Source organism: Lycium ferocissimum, chromosome 10 (genome assembly GCF_029784015.1).
Source record: "Lycium ferocissimum isolate CSIRO_LF1 chromosome 10, AGI_CSIRO_Lferr_CH_V1, whole genome shotgun sequence".
NCBI lineage: Eukaryota > Viridiplantae > Streptophyta > Magnoliopsida > Solanales > Solanaceae > Lycium > Lycium ferocissimum.
Window position 1 is genome coordinate 17,211,919 of NC_081351.1, and position 20,427 is coordinate 17,232,345.

At 32.6% G+C, this 20,427-nt stretch overlaps 1 long non-coding RNA gene across 1 annotated transcript; it reads right to left on the bottom strand.

Annotated features, from left to right (window-relative positions):
• Positions 1 to 17,140: 17,140 nt before the first annotated feature.
• Positions 17,141 to 20,117, bottom strand: LOC132035138 (uncharacterized). Its single transcript, XR_009409177.1, has 2 exons — positions 20,068 to 20,117; positions 17,141 to 17,758 (listed from the first exon to the last, which is right to left on the bottom strand). It is a non-coding gene; the product is annotated as an uncharacterized LOC132035138 (long non-coding RNA).
• Positions 20,118 to 20,427: the final 310 nt, after the last annotated feature.

Here is a 20,427-nt window from a genome sequence, read left to right on the forward strand (position 1 = left end):
TTTCTTATATCTTTTTAATATCTAGTGCAACTTTTTGTGTTGGATATATTAGGATTTGGTTGGACTTTTTGGTGCTTATGGTTAATTTTTTTTTCCTTCACAATTCCGTCGAATTTAACAAATACTCCCTCCGTTTCAATTTATGTGAACCCATTTGACTGGATACAGAGTTTAAGAAAGTAGAGAAGACTTTTAAACTTGTGGTGTAAAATTAGTCACATATATTTTGTGTGGCTATAAATCATTATATAAAGGTAAATTGTTTTCAAATATAAAAAGAGATCATTCTTCTTGACACGGATTAATAAGGAAAAAAGTTCACATAAATTGAAATAAAGGGAGTAAATTTTTAAAGGGAAAAGGGCCTGATTTGCCCCTCTACTTTGCGAAATAGTTCACATTTGCCTTCCGTTATACTATGCGACCAAAAATACCCCTGACGTTAGTATAGTTGTTAAAAATACCCCTAATTTTATCAGAGGTCCACCGTGGCAAATTCCCATCCATTACAATCCTACATGGGCTGACATTTTGGGTGAGATATTACAATCCTACATGGGCTGACATTTTGGGTGAGATGGAGGCTATGTGGCATGCCACCTCACCACCGTTTTTTTTTTTTCTTAAATACTAAATCTTAATATTTTTTTCTTAGATGAGCTGACAAAATCTATTTTGCAGTAGTCGAAAAAAATGGTGTCGGAGAACGTCAAGCTTTCCAATCAACCCAAAATACCCCTCGACCTTTAAGGTACTCCATTCTTTCTTCTTTCCGTTTAATATCAAGTCAATCAACAAATCTCTTTATAAAGAAAAAAAAAATAAAAAAAGGGGGAAAATGTCGTAGAAGGGGAGCTTGCAGTGACCTGGGAAGAAGAAAAGCAAGAAAGAGAAAAAGAAAAAAAAATAAAAATCTGGTTGGAGCAACACTATTCACACAATCAAATTTGGTGCAAGAAATGATGCAAAGTTGAAGCTTTAAAACACTAAATATTACACCAAAATAAAATTTAATATAAAAATGATGTAAGATTGGAGATGGCCTCGGTATCATTACAATATAAGTTTGGTATAGAGGCACTTTAAGAACTCACTAGAAAGACACGTTTTTCTAAAATGTTTTAAAATAGAATGCAAATTCATGAGAGGGATGGAAACGGTTGGCAACGAAAGGCGACATGAATCCCACCTTGAGTTTGAGGAACTGAATGTTAGGGTTGAGAATTTGGGATCGTGTAATGCAGGGGAGAGAAAAATTGGGGAATTTGGATAAAAAGACAAGAAAGCCCATGTTTTTAATGAGTTCGAGGACATTTGAGTAAACTAAAAAGTAGGGAAGGGGCTAACATGCTATCGTCACTTAGTATGTTAGCAAGACCCAGTATGTGTGTGTATATAGGAGAGAGAGAGGTGGTTTTTGGTAATGGAAGAATTTACTGAATTTTGTTAGCAAGATGCATTAATTTTTTAATTTTCAGTTCAACTACTTAATTTTGATTTTTAACCGATATTTAGTTCAACGATAGAGAGAGTTTAGAGTTATACATAGTCTCACTCTGGAGTCTTCATCAGATCTGAGTTTGTGTTCATGATGTCATATCGGAGAGATTGTGTTCTTTGTCTAATTGAAGACTCCGATCGTCTTCTGCGTTAAATTCCCACCAAGTTAAGCTCTGGTGGAAGCTTCTAGGTGTTTTAGTACTTTTTGGCTTAAGATAAAGACTTACACTTTCCTTTATGAACGCTACGCTGTACTATTTTTGCTTTTAATACTTATAATAATAAAATATCAACCACTAGGCAACTTTGCTTAGTGGTAATTTAAAAAAAAAAAAAAAAAAACTTCTTTTGATGTTAAAGAATACAATAAATTTGAACGCAGCTGTTTGAAGAGTATTCTATCACTGACATGACAATCGCTTAATATAGAATTCTCCCCGTTTTAATTTATGTGAGTCTATTTTCTTTTATTTCGTAAAAAAATGACTCATTTTCATATTTGGAAACAATTATCTTTACGTAATAATTTATAACCACATAAAATATATATGCCTATTTTACACGAATAAATATCTTAAAAGGTCACTCAACTTTGAGAAATTATTTAGTAAAATCATTGAACTTTGCTACATATCAATAAAATCATTCAACTTTGGCCTTTACTTTCATAAAATCACTCAACTAAATATGTCATCAAAAAAGTATGACATGACAATATTAATTAATTTTTTATGCCATATAGATATTGACCCCACAAATTTTTAAAAAAAAAATCATATTTTAATACCTCAACATCTACGCATCAACCCTTCATTTAAAACTCATTTTCTTTGTTGTTTCTACCTTATTTTTATGTGTGCTCTTATTCTTTTTCTTGAAATTATTTTCTTATTTATTTATTTATTGCACTGTCCTTCTTTTTAGCTTCTACAATGTTTCTTTTCGTCTCTATTTTCTTATCTTTCTACTTTGTTTACGTATATCTATTTAACAGATAAGACTTACTCATACAAGATATTTACACCAAATCAATATGTATGAATTTTATGTTAATTAAGAAATAAATAAAATAAAAATACATATTAATTAATCATAATTAAAGAATATATAAAAACACGTGAATGTTACTATGGTCTGGCTGAACGGAAGAGGCCACAATATAAGTTTGGTATAAAGGCACTTTAAGAACTCACTAGAAAGACACGTTTTTATAAAATGTTTTGAAATGGAACGCAAATTCATGAGAGAGATGGAGACGTTTGGCAACGAAGGGCGACATGAATCTCACCTTAAGTTTGAGGAACAGAATGTTAGGGTTGAGAATTTCGAAGGGAAAATTGGGGAATTTGGGTAAAAAGACAAGAAAGCCCGTGTTTTTAATGAGTTGGCAGGACATTTAAGTAAACTAAAAAGTGGGGAAAGTAGTTATCGTGACCCAGCATATATAGAATACTGTTATAAAATGAAGCTAAAAGAGTCACAATATTAAAGGATGAAAACCATAGAAATAGAATGACAAAAGAGAGAGATTTTTACTATTCTTCCAAAATGTAATACAAGTGTATTTCATATGAAAATTTATCTCTATTTATAGTGATACATATGTATTTAATATATGAAATGGTGGAAGAAAATGGGAGGGCATTAACATGGTGGAAGAAAAAGGAAGAACCAAGAACATGGTGGAAGGAGCGATTATATTTGTGAAATGGACGTAATAATTTCATAACACTCCATGGATGTCCATAGATGATGTGCGTCGTTAAAAACGCTTATTGGGAAAAACCACCGTGGGAAAAAGCCTCGGTAATGAAGGAGAAAGAGTACACATATCTGGTAATACGCTTTGAGAGTTGCGCATTAAAAACCTTACCAAGAAAACCCAATGGGACAAAACTTGGTTAAGGAAAAAAAAGAGTACGACGCGTATTTCACTCCCCCGACGAAGACTAAGATTCGGATGTCGGAGTCTTCGCGTTCCAATCTTGAATATCATCTTCTCGAGAGTTGAAGTTGGCAAAGATTTGGTGAACAAATCTGCGAGATTGTCACTTGAACGGATTTGTTTGCACATCAATATCACCATTCTTGGAGATCATGTGAAAAATAACTTTGGTGAAATGTGCTTCGTCTCTCCTTTATAAATCCTCCCTTTAATTGAGCTATACGTACGCGCATTATCTTCGTATAATATTGTGGGTATTTTTGTATCACACTTCAAGCCACATCTTTCTCTGACGAAATGTATCATCGATCTCGAACCACACACATTCTCTACTTGCTTCATGAATAGCTATTATCTCGGCGTGATTCGGAAGTAGCAACGATGAGCGCTTTCGTGGATCACCGGGATATAGCGATGCCTCCGCATGTAAAAAATGATAGCCTATTTGAGATCGAGCTTTGTGGACCGGATAAATAACACCGTATCCGCATAACCAACAAGATGCGTACTACCTTTGTTAGTATAAAACGGACCAATATCGCTAGTTCCCTTCGGATATCGCAATATATGCTTAACTCCGTTCCAATGTCTTCGTGTGGAGAAGAGTTATATCTTTAAAGAAATTAACGAGAGAAATGCTATGTCGGTCTTGTAGCGTTAGCAAGATACATAAGTGCACCAAATTGCACTAAGATATGGTACTTCGGACCAAGAAGCTCTTCATTTTCTTCGAGGTTGGAACGGATCTTTACTCACTTCAAGTGAGCGAAAATCATTGGAGTACTTAAAGGATGCGCATTGTCCATGTAAAACCGTTTTAAAACTTTCTCTATATAGGCAGATTGATGGATAAAGATCCCTTTTGTGAAATGTTCAATTTTGCAGGACCAAGACAGAGTTTTGTCTTTAAAGAGATCTTTCATCTCAAATTCTTCCCTTCAAATATTCAATCGCCTTTTTAGCTCTTGGAGTTCCAATGAGATTTATGTCATCAACATAACCGACAAGTATAATGAACCACGATTTTGTTTTCTTAATAAAAACACATGGACAAATGGCATCATTTGTATATCCTTCGTTTATCAAGTACTCACATAAGCGATTATACCATATGCACCCCGATTGTTTTAAACCATATAATGATCTTTGTAATACGATTGAATACATTTCCCGAGACTTTAAACCAAATGCTTGCATTTTATATCCTTCAGAATTTTCATCTAAATTTCATCAAGTAAGCCACATCAGTGGACAAAGAGCGTCCATCGGTATAAATAATGTGACATTTTCGATGTTTGTTGTTGGTCCAATAAACATTACGTTTACCAAGATGCATCATTTTACTTGGTAATTATTTCTACGTCAACATGCTTTAAGAGACGTGGTATCGGATCCTCATAATCTTATACAATATTGCGCGCCATATTGTATCAAAGATATCGTCGACAAGATATCATTTTGTATCGGTTCGCAATTCGACATAACTTACTGAGATCTCATCACTTCATTATTTTTCGGTACCTGAACCTCGCATAAGGTTTCATGAAGTGTTATGTCGTCGGCTCTTCAAGAGCACTTTGCCTCCTTATTATGATCATTTGCTCCTTCCTTTTTTTTTTCAAGGATTATTATATTTGGAACCGATTGGTATCATGCTCCACGTGCATGTTGTAGACTACGTCCTTCGTGGACATTAGAGCATTTTGCGGATGAAATATGAAATAGTTGGGTCGACAAATGCTTCCGATTTGACTTGAATTATCCGAGGATCATACGATGATAATTCACAACATATTTCTTAGCCGCTATTCTATCCCCACATTTTAGTGACATATGTCCCCGTTTTCTTTGGGAAAATCCATACGTGTGCATCATGGTATATCCATTAATCATGTACCGCACATCAAATGCTAAAAGATGTAAATATCTAGTTCACGACCAACCAAATATGAGGGGAGAATTTATCAAAATTTATTGATACGAACATCAAGTCTTTGTTGTATGCAATATATCATATCTCGGACAACATCCGAAACTGTTTCTCATAAGCAATGGTTTAGGTTGTATTATGGAAGCATCTAGTGCCAAACCAACTTAGATATAAACTGAGCATTATCAAGATGATTATCTTGATTACATATTACGAAAATTGTGCTTCAACTCAATCATTTTGAGCGAGCAACTTCGTAAATGTCAAGCTGACCCGTTGATGATAAACATACGTATGTGACCGTCTCGTTGATCTATTTAAGACATCACATTACGGGTGAAGGGCCCACATTCACCTTTTATATTTTCGAGAATTTTGGGGATTCGGTCCAACATTAGGCGGTGTAATCAACTTATCCCGAGAACAAGCAACACAAACAAATTCTTGAAGAATCTTCTAGTTCTTCAATATGTTTTTAATACTCAATTAGCACATCAGATTTAAATCAGGACAATCAAAATGATCTTGTCTACTGATAAAATTATCTGTACTCGTAAACTTCAAGTTTACTATGACGAGTGCTATTTCTTTTAATAAACTTCTGGTTTACTATTGCATGAAATTATATATCAATAAACTTCTAGTTTATCGTGGTATGTGATCTCATCATGCTCGGTAAAATTTCACATGTGTATTTCTTACCCGTAGTAACTTGAAGATATTTAATATTCCGATCATTTGTAGTCTCAATATGATAACCATTTTTATTGTTAGTAAACTTCAGGTCTACTACAGTGTTCCGATCGTACCAATTACGATCTACGATGAATGGTATTATCATATATAACATCTTCAAGAGACTTCAATTTATTTATCATGATCGTATATTATTTGGACAACTAGTGTCATGATACTTGCAAATAAATAATTAGCTCTTCCGAGCCTTTGATCATTAATTTCTATTACCAAATATTTCTTAAATACTTTTGGTACCATGAAAGTAAATTTCGACACTACTTTTGGTGTCACGAAATAAATATTGAATTCTAAACTTCAATATTTTAAACATCTCCTTGAGGAGATTCATCATTAACATCGATCATTTTGTATCAAAGAGGCAACCATATAGTTATTAATTCCTTCGGGAAAATACATTAATTGTTATTTCCTTCGAGGAAATCAATAACAACTAACCAATAATGTATTAATGTGGTTATAGCGTAACCATTCTACTCTCGCTCCCTTTCCTTAGAATGATATTTTGATAAAATTATTTAAGATGTTTCGCGTACGACGGTACGTGTTGCTATGTCTTAATTTCATACCTTCCAAAATAACATGTATATTCCTTGTATTTTATCTCTCCAGGAGACAGGTTGTGGTATTAGTTCATTCACTTCGGGGAATGAAACCTGATTATTTAAATGTGCTTGAAATACGACATTTATCAATAACTCGTTATTTTCTTCAAGCACAAGAAAATATTGCTTCAGAATATTTCTCAAATATTTTACCGATTCTTTCTGCTTCATGAGTAAAGTTTAAAGTTTTACCACTTCGGGAGTAAAGTTTAAATGTTTACTACTTCGAGAGTAAATTTTAAGGTCTTACTAATTCGGAGTAGATCTCGGAGTTATTTACTACTTCAAGAGTAAATTTCGAATTCTACTACTTGGGGAGTAGAGCTCGGAGGTTACAACTTTCGGAGTAGAGTTCAAAGTTTTGCTACTTCGGGAGGTTTTATGAGTTTACTACTACGGGAGTAAAGCATATAATATTCGAAATATTTCTTCTCAATTATTCTACCTCTTGGAGTTGAGTCGTGATTTCTTCACAACCAAAGCACGTACGTATTGATAAGCTTTACTAAATATTATCACATTCACTTCAGGGAATGGATCTGTATTTTTAGCTTTTATCAAAAGTTCTCATTCTTCAGGAATAGAACACAATCATTTGAACGTGTCTTAAGTATATCAAACCGTAATAGGTGATAACGTCCAAATACACTCCTCAAAGAGAAAGTGTACACGGTCGTATGCAATATATTTACCCAACTATGAGTCGGGGTCGAATCCCACAGAGAACAATATATAGGCGATTAAGAAAAGTATGAAATTTTCACCAACTAAGCTAAAGCCAAACGATAGAAAATATTTTGGTTTTTGGAAAATATTATAACTAATGCGGAAATGTAAACTAACCTAGAAAGCAAGTAACATGATCAATGGCTACAAGTTTGGATACAAAGGATATTACACTCAAGTAACGATCCAACGTATTTTATGATTTTACAACTAAGAGCGGGTTTATGTTAATAGATAATGATTTCTAAAATCTCATTGAAAGTCTTCCAACCAAATCAATGAATTTCACTCTAAGCTTTTCCAAGCCTTAGAGTGTGATATCTAGCACAACAATTTAATCTCAAGTAACTTTCCTATTCCTAGCTCAAGTTATTAGATGGGTTTTATGACCCAAATTCTTGTTAATCAATCTTTCCCAACCTAGATTTCCTCTTCCGAGCTCAATCTAAGTAAATGGGTGAGTCTAGGGTTAGCTAATCCTTTGGAAACGTTCGAAACGAGATTAATTAAATCAACAAAGACCCACTTCAATAGCAATAAGAATCATTCAATACATAAGCATAACAAGACTTTCAAACCAAACTTTAATCAAGAATATTTTCATAAACAAGATTCAAGTCATGGAATAGAAAGTTACACACTTAGATATACAATACAAAGCAAGGAATTGAAGAAATGAATTAAAGGTTTAAAAATACTCAACCAAATCTTCAAATCTTCAACCCCAAAGTGTGGTGAAAAACTAGTCTCCAAACTTGATGAAAAAGCGCAAAGATAATCTATTACAAACCCTAAAAGAGTATTTATATCATCCAAAAAACGGGAACAAAATCTGGACCAAAATACCCTCTTGCACAACATGCTGCACCACATGCTATTCGCATGTTCAACATGCTAATCGCATGTGGTGCCAAAACCGTAGCATGTGGTGACATTTTCTCTGTCACCACGTTTGCACACATCTTTGCTCGCATGTGCAACATCTTGCACCATATGCTACACTCTGCGTAGCATATGGTGCCATTTTCAACGACGACGAATCTTTGCCACATCTTTGCTAGCATGTTGACATGCTTGCACCACATCTATACTATGTAGCATATGGTGCCGAAAACGTTGATTTGTTCTATTTTTGCTCTAGTTTGGTCCGTTTTGATCCGTTTTGCTCCGTTATGCTCTCCGGGCATCTTTTCCTACAAAACAACATAAAAACACAAAAAGTAACAACAAAAGTGCTTAAGGAGTCACAAAAGCTTAAGGAATTAGCGTCGAATATCGCGTAATTTCACGACTCATCAACACCCCCAACTTAAAGTCTTTGCTTGTCCTCAAGCAAACTAAAACAAAAATCTCAATGAGGATCCATTTTAAGCACAAAAACATGACTTTGGTTGGTACCAATAATTAGGCTACAAGCATGTGAAGCTTCAACGAAATAACTCCTCGTTTCAAAATACAATTTCAAGAATGCATTAGAGATTTAAAACAATCAAGCAACAACACTCAAGCCTCGATAAGTGACTCAAAACTACTAGCTTACTAGATATGCTCGATTGACTCAACTTTGAATTTTTCAACATCACCAATCTATCGTAATCCATATGCCCTCACAAGAAAGAAAGTCCCCAAATCACTATATTCACAACAACAACACAAGGGACAAATACACAAAGTCACTCACACTCAACAACGAAATTCTAGTGCTAACAAATATCACACCATAAGCTTGCCCTTATTTTCAATCATCACTAACTCAAGATCATTCAGTTGGAGATCACATCGGGACTTTTTAAGCTTGTCATGTAGGCTTAGGGAAGGGTAGGATAAGTATTTGGGATACAAGTGACTACGCCCTCCTTGAACACTACACATACTTTTTGTCCACTTTCCTCTTCATTTCAAAACATCACTCCTTCCTTTGCATACTAGTTTCCCCAATTATTCCAACTTTTTTTTTTTTCAAAGATACATTTTTTTTCACAAAAAGTTTGCAACCTTTTTGTATTTTTCAAATTTTCTTCCTTTCTTTTGACTTTTCCACAACACCAACCTTCACCATTCTCAAGCAACACTAACACCCCCAACTTAGGTTTTTGGCCTCAAATTTACAATTTCATGTTCAAGGAGGGAAAGGTTCAAAAGAGAGACATTTCGTCAAACAGGGTAAAGGCTTGTAATGTGGCAATCAAAGAAAAGGTCATAAGCTCAAATGGGGTTACTAGTGATATTATTTATGCAATGGTAGGCTAGAAAGGCTAAAGAGGCTTTTTCAAAAATCACAAAGATAGCTCAAGGTCATCTCTCCAACCAACATAATCAAAATTAGCATTGAACGACTAACCGGGCAAGTTCTAGATGATAAAAGTAAACACAAGATTTATTTAACAAACACTCACACACACGTGGCATATGAACTAGTCAAGATGGATCAATTTCCTAGATGGATCAACTAGTGTAATATCTCATAATCCAAAGTAAACACAACTAGTAGGTAAAGAGTCACCAAATGAGCCAAAAAGTTGTCACAAAGATCATTCTTTCCTATGCATCTTGTTTTTTTAACTTTCACAAAACAATTTGGAGGGGTATTCGCATTTCAATTTCACATGCAAGAGACTAAATCTATTAGTACCAAACAAGCCAAGAGTTTTCACATTTTTCCTCCTCAAAGAAAATAAAATAATAAGAGTGACTAATCCACAACATGTCAAAAGAACAAAATTTTCAAAAATTTTGAACAAGTTTCAAAATATAATGCGCTACGACGTGCCACCCCCAACTATAAACATTGCAGTGTCCTCGCTGCACATAATCAAAACAAAACATAAAAATAGAATTTTTTTTTTTTTTTGTACTCGCTGACACCACATGCGATTCGCATGTATGACATGCGAGTCGCATGTGATGTCGCCCGTAATTTTTTTTTTTTTTTTTTTTTTTTTTGGTCTCTCGTCACTGCGATGCGACGCCACATGCGATTCGCATGTATGACATGCGAATCGCATGTTATGACACCAGAAAAAAAATATTTCGCGAAAAAAAAAAATTTTGCGGTTTTTTTTGGGGGCGTCCGGTATCCGATATGCCCAAAATAACTCCAAAAATTCTGAAACTTTGCAGATTAGTCAAAAACCATAAACTAAACTATTCTAAGAAATAAAATTTCAAAAACGATTTAAAATTTTTAAAACGATGGGTTGCCTCCCACCAAGCGCTTAAGTTAACGTCGCGGCACGACGGTTACCTTCACCACTTTTCTCGCCATTTGGAGCTTATGAATTGGGCACCCAACTTGGACTCAAGTTTGTGACCATGAGTGGTGGGGGGTGGTAAGTAGATGAACAAGCCAAACATTAATTTCTTCATTTTGCACTTCTTGGCTTTCAAATGAGGAATGTCATTTTGCCTTCTTACTCTTTCGAATTGCAAGATGTAAGGCACTTGTCTTTCTTCTTCACCATCCAACATGGATGTATGTGGCTCAATTCCCATATCACCATACAAATCCAATGTTGAAAAATGCTTGAGTGAGACTTCAACCTCCCAATTTGCAAATTTTTCCGGATTTTGACATTCTCATTTTCCCCCAACTAGAGTCAACTTCCACCATTTTTCTCAAGACAACGGTTGACTCTAATTTCTTTTCTTCTTTGGCATCTCTGATGAAAATGGATTCGGTTGGAGGATGTTCAATTCTTGATTCCTCCTTTTCATGATTGGCCTCCAACATGGGCATTCTCTCCTCATATTGAGCATTTGAGAATTTTTCTTCATTTTGTTCAAATGCCCATGAAAGATTTTTGTATTCATTCATCAAGCCATTTTGGAGATTAGTTTCCAAGTACTCCTCCAAGGCTTTTTGCTTTTCATTTCCTCCTTCAAATAGGCATTCCATCATGAGCTTGAACTCTCCATTTTGTCCATTCTCAACTTCTTCCACTTCTATTTCCCTATCATTGTCATAACACAAAGTAGAATCGTCATAGTAGGGGTTCGGGGAAGGGAAGGACACATAAGCACAATTAGCCCAATGGCCATTTTGACCACCACATCTATCACATATGCTCCACTCATGGGTTCGAGATTGTGCGCACAATCCTCCCCCCGGAGACTTTAAATAATTTTGCCAAGAGTGGGGTCCTCCACAATAAGGACATGGGTCATCAAAATATGGATTGCAACCATCAAACCCATTTTCATTCCAAGATGCCATGTTTTTTTTTTTTTTTTTTTTTTTATTTAAAAATAAAAACTAAAAAATTTTTTTTTTTTTCGTTTATGCGTAGGCAAAATCGATAAGCTGCTAAAAAATCGATGTTTTTTAAGCAAAAATCGACATGCTTTTTTTTTTTTAAATTTTATGGGTGATTTTAAAATCGGATTTTTTTTTAAGCAAGAATCGGGAAAATCGCAAAATTTTGCAAGAATGGTACGCTTTTTTTTTTTTTTTTTTTTTAAAATAAAATAAAGCAAAGAAAGTTTGAACAAAAGCAAGTTAGCTTAAATCCCAAACTAACCCAAATACGCCAAATTGTTCCCCGGCAACGGCGCTATTTTTGATAACGTCCAAATACACTCTCAAAGAGAAAGTGTACACGGTCGTATGCAATATATTTACCCAACTATGAGTCGGGGTCGAATCCCACAGGAACAATATATAGGCGATTAAGAAAAGTATGAAATTTTCACCAACTAAGCTAAAGCCAAACGATGGAAAATATTTTGGTTTTTGAGAAAATTTATAACTAATGCGAAATGTAAACTAACCTAGAAAGCAAGTAAAATGATCAATGGCTACAAGTTTGGATACAAAGGAAATTACACTCAAGTAACGATCCAACGTATTTTATGATTTTACAACTAAGAGCGGGTTGTGTTAATAGATAATGGTTTCTACAATCTCATTGAAAGTCTTCCAACCAAATCAATGAATTTCACTCTAAGCTTTTCCAAGCCTTAGAGTGTGATATTAGGCACAACCAATTTAACCTCAAGTAACTATCCTCTTCCGAGCTCAAGTTATTAGATGGTTTAATGACCCAAATTCTTGTTAATCAATCTTTCCCAACCTAGATTTCCTCTTCCGAGCTCAATCTAAGTAAATGGGTGAGTCCTAGGGTTAGCTAATCCCTTTGGAAACATTCAAGAACGAGATTAATTAAATCAACAAAGACCCACTTCAATAGCAATAAGAATCATTCAATACATAAGCATAACAAGACTTTCAAACCAAACTTTAATCAAGAATATTTTCATAAACAAGATTCAAGTCATGGAATAGAAAGTTACACACTTAGATATACAATACAAAGCAAGGAATTGAAGAAATGAATTAAAGGTTTAAGAAATACTCAACCAAATCTTCAAATCTTCAACCCCAAAGTGTGGTAAAAACTAGTCTCCAAACTTGATGAAAAACTCCAAAGATATCTATTACAAACCCTAAAAGAGTATTTATATCATCCAAAAAACGGAACAAAAACTGACCAAAATACCCTCTTGCACAACATGTCGCACCACATGCTATTCGCATGTTCAACATGCTAATCGCATGTGGTGCAAACCGTAGTATGTGGTGACATTTTCTCCGTCACCACATGCCGCACGCATGCTGCTCGTACGTGCAACATGCCGCGCCATATGCTATGCTACTGCGAGTAGCATATGGTGCCATTTTCACCGACAGCGAGTCGCACCACGTCGCTAGCATGTTCAACATGCCGCACCACATGCTATTAGCATATGGTGCCGTAAACGTTGATTTGTTCTATTTTTGCTCTATTTTGGTCCGTTTTGATCCGTTTTGCTCCGTTATGCTCTCCGGCATCTTTTTCCTACAAAACAACATAAAAACACAAAAAGTAACAACAAAAGTGCTTAAGGAGTCACAAAAGCTTAAGGAATTAGCGTCGAATATCGCGTAATTTCACGACTCATCAATAGGTTAGAGCTTCTTTCAAAATATTGCTACTTCAGGAGTAAATCGAGGCATATATATGATGTAGAAACTTTTCTCTAACACATCTTCAACTGTAGCCATAGTAATGCATAGAAAATATTGTCCCTTCTGGTGATCATAAACTTAACAAGGTAATACTAAATGGATAACAAAAATTACCTTTGAAAGTGACGAATTCTGCTGATACTCGAAGGCAACCAAAGAACCATAAAATTAATGTCCAACAACTATGGAGATTTGGCAACAAAATTTTCAATGAACATCAAACGAGGAGTAATATCCAAGAATTCTATGTCTGTAGCTTATTAATATTTCCAAGGTATCAATAAGTTTTCTTTCAATACCACTGAGATCTAGTTATTGTTAACACCACTAGAATCAACAAAATAAGTAACACAGAGATTATCACCATCAACTAATGGGTGATGATATATATCCCACCTGTTTTGATATATCATTCATCATTCAGCTTAAAGACACGGATTCAAATTCGACCATAATTACTTACCTGGAAATTGGTTTGAGAATGGGACTCTCACCGCTCTACGAATCTTTAAACCAATGCGCTTTGATCGTTTCAAAATATTTGCTCAAGGTAGAGTCTCGTGCTGATAACGTGTTATAAAATGAAGCTAAAAGAGTCACAATATTAAAGGATGAAAACCATAGAAATAGAATGACAAAAGAGGAGAGATTTTTACTATTCTTCCAAAATGTCCCTCCCATTTTCTTCCACCATTTCATATATTAAATACATATGTATCACTATAAATAGAGGCATAAATTTTCATAACAAATACCAACTTTTTGTAATTCTCACATGAATTTTTGTCTCTTTTTACTCCTAATTAAAGTTTTTATTACTTTGTGAACTCTTACAAATTTTCGGTAATTTTGAGAACCTTAAGGGCATTTTTTATGCCACTAGAGATGATGATGTCATGGAAAAAATTAGTGGTTCCCACAAAACATGCTTATACATATTTGAGTCTTTTATGAGAAATATATTAAATTTGTTTAAAATTATATATTTCCTTAAGAATTTATTATAGACACTTAAAGAATATAATTATCATGTCAATCAAATTCTCCAACATAGGATTAATTATTGAATTAAATTTTATTTTTATAATATTATTTATTATTTATTGATGTTAATTACCAATTATCATTTGCTATTTAAAGATTTCTTCGTCCGATTGTAGATAAAGTTTTTTATTTTTTCCTGTAATTTTGTGTCGTACATGCTGGCAAAAGTAAATAATTAACAAAGATTTCACTTAAGGTAAGATTAGGTCTAAAATCAAAAGAATAAATACAAATAGACTATCATTGTTAAATATACTTAAAAATGAATCAAAATTGAAAATTATAGTCCCAAGTACGTTAGTTAATTATGCAAATTTTACGTGCACACGCTTTCAACATAAAACTTATCTAATAAATTACTATATTAAAAGAGGAACTATAAGATTTTATAGTTATAAAAATACTGTAGTTAAAGAAACCAAACAATAATAATACTAAACAATTGCAAAAAGTGGAGTCTATTTTTTACCTTTTTAATATTAAAATATTTTGCAAAATACCTTATAATCAAAGACAAAATATTTAAATTCAACATGAAAAAGTTATTACAATGTGAATTTTATAAAATGATTTATTAAATTAAGAAAAATAAAAAGATGTTATTTTTTAACATGCATCTTTTGGAAGGAAAATGAAAGCTTAAAGTAAGAACAAATAATTTTATGGACTTTTCAATATTTTTTTCGTGGGTTTAATTTGAGAAAACATCTACAAAATATCTGGTAATATCAAGGGTCTTAATTATTTATATATATTTATAAGTTAGCTTTATTGATTTCATCATACAATTTTTTCGCAGTAAATATTTTTTGGTAAAAAATAAGTAAGTTTAATTCAAAAAACAAATGAAATTAATTTCACATATGAAAAGCCGAATTTGGATCATTGGAGATTTTAGTCTAAAAATATTTATGTAAAATAGCAATTAGAAAAGCCAATGTTTGATTTTTTTTTTTAAAATAAATTAATATATAAGCTAACAAAATGTTTTCCCTTAACTTTCGGATAGAAGTCTATTGAAAGTATCAAATTGATGTTAGAAAAATAAAGGAACAAAAGAGTAGAAAAATTACAAAATATCTATAAATTGAATTTTGTAAGATTAGTTTAAGCCTGGGCCAAAAAATATATATATATATATATATATATGTAGAGAGAGAGAGAGAGAGGGTTTTTGGTAATGGAAGAACTTACTGAGATTTGTTAGCAAGATGCATTAATTTTTTAATTTTCAGTTCAACTACTTAATTTTGATTTTTAACCGATCCTTAATTCAACGATAGAGAGAGTTTAGAGTTATACATAGAGTCTACTCTGGAGTCTTCCTCAGATCTGAGTTTGTTTTCATGACGATTTTGCTTCTAACAGTATTTACAACTTCTTTTGATATTAAAGAAAACAGTAAATTTGAACACACCTGTTTGAAGAGTATTCTCTATCACTGACATGACAATTGGTTAATATAGAATTCTCCCCGTTTTAATTTATGTGAACCTATTTTTTTTTATTTCATAAAAAATGACCCATTTTCATATTTGCAAACAATTACCTTTACGTAATGATTTATAACCACACAAAATATATGCGCCCATTTTACACCACAATTTCAAAAGTTTTTTTTTTCTTAAACTTTGTGTCCAATTAAATAGGTTCACATAAATTAAAACGGATGGAATAAGTCTTTTAGACGTGTGGAAATATATGAAATAATAATATGATACGAGCATTAATTTCAAATTCTCAAGAATAATATCCTCAATGTAAAGAATATTTGTCAAATATAATTCCGAATGAATGGCATAAGACTGTTGGAGAACATACATGGAACCCGTCTGTTTGATTAACGGAAACTATAAAAGAAAAATTGGGGGAACACACATTTAAAGATATAATTTTTTATAGTTTTTGCTACTTTTGATTTATTTTTAGTGTCTAGTGTAACATTTTGAGGTGTAATTTTTTTTAATATTTTTTTAGTTTCTAGTACAACTTTTTGTGTTGTATATATTAGGATTTGGTGGGATTTTTTGGTGCTTATGGTTAAATCTCTTTTTTCTTCACAATTCCGTCAAATCTAATAAATATAAATTGTTAAATGCTGCAGACTAAGTAGGCGTTTGGCCATAGATACAAAAAACAAATTTACTTTTTTTGAAATTTTTGAAGTTGGAGTTGGAGTTGGAGTTGTGTTTGGCCATAGTTTTTGAAATTGTAGTTTTTGGTGAAATGTAATTGTAAAAAGTGAAAAAAATTAAAAAAAGTTTTTTTGTTTTTGTATTTAAGTAGACTAATATTTACGCCAAACGCCCAAAAATAAAAAAAAGTGAAAAAAAAAAAATTATGGTCAAACGGCACCTAAAAATGTTGACTTGTCGTACATAAAGGGACCCATTTTTGTCGTTGGAATGTCTACTTTTTCTGATGGAATCATTTCAGGGAAACTTCCAAGCATCGATTAAAATCACTTTTAAATGTGACCAGAGATACAACCAAGAAACACCCCACTATATTCTCCGAACCTACCCTGCATACGCTCTTTTTTTTCTTTGACGCTTTCTTGATTTTTAATGCTATATATAAGAAGCAGAGTCTCCCTTAATGATATATAGTCCATCAGTTCTTTACATGAATTTCACTACAATGAATGTAACAAGTGATGATGATTCCAGAAAACGACCCTTTAATGGCGAAGATACATATTCAACAACCACAGGCACACAAGACGCGATATTCAGAATTGCATATCTGACGGTTATTTTAATTTTGCAACTTCCATCAGAGAGAATAGATGGGAATTTTGTACCAACTATAATATTCACAAGAAAGCCTGTCCTGTTTCAAGCATTTATGTTTTCACTACTATTTGCATTCTCAGGGTCTATGGCGTCAGAATCCATGAAGGAAAAGCAGCCAAAAATAGCCTTGCTTTTTCGCAAATTCGCGTTATTTTCAGTAGCAGTGGCTATGGGAGTATTTGCGTTATCCAGTTTACTGTCCTTTTATAATATTGAGATGGTAGCTGCATCAAGTAGCCAAATCTCTGGTGCCTGATTAGATCGTACGAATTGCACTCACTGGTGCTTGTGCTTATTTAACTGTATTTTGATTTTAAAAGTAAAACGAACCAAACCAACTCATGTATTCTCCTAGTAGAGAATGTGTTGTCAGTACATGTTTGTGTATTTGAAGTAATCAAGGAGGTAATTTCGTGAAGGACTGCTTAGTAATAATAATAAGCATATTACTTGCTATTAATTGAAGCGAATCGACAGGAGCTTCCCGTTCATAGTAATTGACTAATTCGCCCTTCTGCTTGGGGTACTTTTGTAATTACTAGTTTTTGTTGCTGAGTTATATTGCGCTATTTGGTTTTGAGACTTGAATTTTCACCGTGTTTGACCGAATAACCAAGAATGTTTGCTCTAATTCTCATCGCTAGAAATAAGCCTAGAATTGATTGAGTTGTAAAATTCACATTTTACCCCTCCTTTTGCACTTTTTTACAATAAATGCATTTGTACACTTTTGTAAATTTAATGAAAACTTAGTAGGCGTTTGGCCATCAATTTTCAAACTATGATTTGAAATCATAGTTTCAAATCAGCGTTTGATCATCAATTTTCAGTCATGATTTGAACTCAAATCATCCAAAAAGCATGATTTAGGGTTTGAAACCATGGTTTTAACTTTTTTAAATACTAAATTTAACCCATAAGTTAATATTTTGTAAAAAAAATTCATAAATTGGTAAATATTTTTAACAATTACCCTCATCAATCATTTATCAATCTCAGTAACTTCCACCAACCTTTATTTATGTCTACCAATCTTTAATTTATGTGGGAAGATTATATAAATGGTAGTTACATTACTATTCATGTTAAATTTTCGATTTTATCAAGAAAGTGATTAATTGATGTTGCATTTTGTTATAAATTATGATTTGCTCATTTGGTAAGATTGTATAAGAATTGAGAATGTTTTGATAGTTTTCACAATTTGTAGAGTTTTTATATCTATAAGAGAAAATACAACTTAAAACATTCAAATTGTATGTCCAAACATGATTTGAAATCATAATTTGAAATCAGATTTCAAATCATGATTTCAAATCATATCCAAACGGAGCCTTAGCCTTTTTTTCAATGTCCAAAAAGGCAGTACAGCTGCTGCTGATGTCACATGAGAGTGACACATGCTCTCATAAATTTCAGGTCCATGTGCTCTCAAATTTATTTTCTTCTTATTCTTAAACATAAATTTTATAAGTTGTACTCCACCGTCACATTTTGTATGAATGTGTTTGACTTGACACGAAATTTAAGAAATAAAAGGAAGACTTTTGAAATTTATGATCTAAAATAAATTATAAAAATTTGTGTGGCTAAAAATTATTTCACTATAGTAAAAAGGTTAGTTTAAAGTTAAATTATTACTAAATATAAAAAATATTTTTTTTTTGGGACTGATTAGAAAAAATTGTCATATAATTTGGGACGGTGGGAGTATAAAAGAAAAGCTCATTTTTGCAGACATAAGTAGTATATAAAAGTGTTCATTGTTCTGTTTGGCTTGCTATTTGTTAAAACCATAACCAAACCAATTTAGCTTCCGCTTTTAAATGTTTAAACCATAACCAAACCAAGTAAAATAATAACCACCGGTTGGTTATTGTCATTTGGTTTGGTTTGGTTCGGTTTTTCAATTTGGCGACTAATTTTCCGATAATTCAAATATTCTCTCTACATTCTTCAAATTTCTTGACGTTCTTTTTTCCTCACTACCACAAGGCGAACTTGTCGATATCATTTAGTGAAAGACATGTCAATAAGAATGAAACGAAAAGAGATAAGAGGATTTTTACTTTTTACCCTTATGCTTACGACTTATTAGAGTTTTGATTGTTGATTTCGACATATTCTTTAAGATACGCCTTAAAAATAAGTAATTAAAATTAAATTAATAATTAAAAGGTATAAAATATCTTTAATTATTTATGAAAAGTTAATATTATACATATAAATAATTATAAATTTTATGTATATAATTATCGGTTTGGTTCGGTTATTTATTCGGTTATTTTTTACTATAACCATAACCAAATCAAATATTATCTTTTTTTCAAATTTAAAAAACCAAACCAAACCAAATGTCGTTTTTTTATTCTAGTTTGCTAAATTTTCGCTTTGGTTTGCTTTAACCAAAACTCAATGACAAATTTAGTAGTATACATGAAAGGGGATTGCAAATTTTGATATTAGAATTGTAATCCAGCTCTAAAATAGGGGACTAGCGGAGCTTAATAAAAATTTGACAAAAGTATCATGATGAACTCAGTAAAATCTTTTATGATGTAGACAATATTGTAATTTTGCCACAACTGAACATAGAAATAAAATTCTAAAAAGATAAGGCTTTCCGATGACAGACATTTTTGCGCGGAAAAAATAAGTTTAAAAGTTTGAAACATCTATAGATTTATCTATAACGTATAATAAAACAATATAAATTTGTTTATGTTGGGCCCGGCAAAGCCAAGGCTATCGTCACTAGTTACTATATAGAAGCTAAAATCTATGGCGACTAAATAAATGATGATTCTAATGCACTATACTCCCTCTGGATCACAAAAAAAATCCATTTAGCCTTTTTTTTTTTGTTAAAAAAAGTGTCTACTTATTAAATCAAGAAACAATTAATCTTATCTTTTCAGATTTGCCTCTATTAAATCTTATGTGATAAAATTTCAATGCCTATTTAATTAGGGGTATTTTAGTCAATTTTAATTTTTTTTTCTTGGAGTAAGTATTTTCTTAAAGGGTGTGCAAATGATTAAGTGGACTTTTTTTTTTATCCGGAGGGAGCAATATTTAATGCATATAAGGACTGCTTGAATAGATCTTAATGGTAAATTGTG